The sequence below is a fragment of the Vombatus ursinus genome, unplaced genomic scaffold, assembly GCF_900497805.2.
Source record: "Vombatus ursinus unplaced genomic scaffold, bare-nosed wombat genome assembly UNPS02014768.1, whole genome shotgun sequence".
Lineage (NCBI taxonomy): Eukaryota > Metazoa > Chordata > Mammalia > Diprotodontia > Vombatidae > Vombatus > Vombatus ursinus.
In genome coordinates this window covers 12,136,637-12,137,891 of record NW_020954546.1, presented here as the reverse complement: position 1 = coordinate 12,137,891, position 1,255 = coordinate 12,136,637, and positions in this window count along the sequence as shown.

Below are 1,255 nucleotides of genomic sequence, written 5' to 3'. Positions count from 1 at the left end.
TTTAGATTCAGTCAAAGGGCTGCACTTGAGGACCTAGAGGGCCACATGTGGCCTTGAGGCCGCAGGTTCCCCTCCCTCCCTGCCCCCTGTCTTAGAGCAAAGCTTCAGTAAGGGAAAGTTAAGTGAGGGGGCAGAGGGGAAGGACCTTTGGAAATAAAGGTCAGGATTTCCCCTGAATTCTCAGTGACTCCATGGAAATGACTCAGGAAATCTTGACTTTTATTTTCAAAGGTGGGTGAGAGAAAGCTCAAGCCCAGTTCGCTGGTCATCCAGTCTATACCTGAAGACTCCAGTGATGAGAAAGCCCCTAGTGAAGACAGAGGCCCTTCCCATCCAGCCATCAAACTTACACTGGTCTATTTGCACCTTTCTTTCGCCAGTTGTTCCTGGTTCTGCCCTGCAGGGTCAATCAGAGCAAGTGTGATCCCTCTTCACACTAGTTTGTGGAATACAATGGGGCTGGCCAGATGACAGCTCCCAAGGGAGATTCCAGCTGTTCCTGCTGCTATAGCTGCCTCTCTTCCCCGCTGCCTCCCTCACTTTTCTAACACCACTGCCACCCCCTCCCTTCTCTGAATCCTCTCCTTCATCCTTCTGCACATTCTCTTGGAGATGGAAATGCCTTTACGAGTCAGTCCATTCAAGCCCTTTGTTTTACAGATGAAGAAAATGAGTCTAAGTGGGAAGAGATGTCCTCAAGATCACACACACCCCTGTAGTAAGATCCAGTAGAGAGAAATTGGAGTCTCAGAAGACTTGGGTTCTAATCCCACATCTGGTGGGCTCTGTGACTGTGGGCAAGTTACATTCCCTCCATAAGCCTCAGTTTTCTCTTCTGTAAAATGGGAATAATAATACTTCCGGTACCTACCACATAAGATGCAAACCTTAGAGGGCTATTTAAATTGCAGAAATCCTCTTGATGATAGTTCGGGCTCTTTCTTCCATATCACATGCCCCAGTCCTCTTCTTTCTCTACCTTGTTCCTTCTTCTCTTTCTCCTATTTCACCCAACTCCTCAGTCTCCAATCTCTCATTGCTAACTGTTACTGTTAACTTCTGATTCCAACCCTTTGAAGGGGAGGGAGGATGGTGCAGTGATTAGATCTTCAAACTGGTTGCTGGAATTCTTGGGCACCCACTTCCGCTCTCTGGGTTTCTGGATTTCAGCTGTTACTGAAGAGGTTTACCTTTGCCCCTTTTCCCTTCTGCCCCTTTTCAAAAGGAATTTGGCTCCTTTGTTTACAATTCCCAG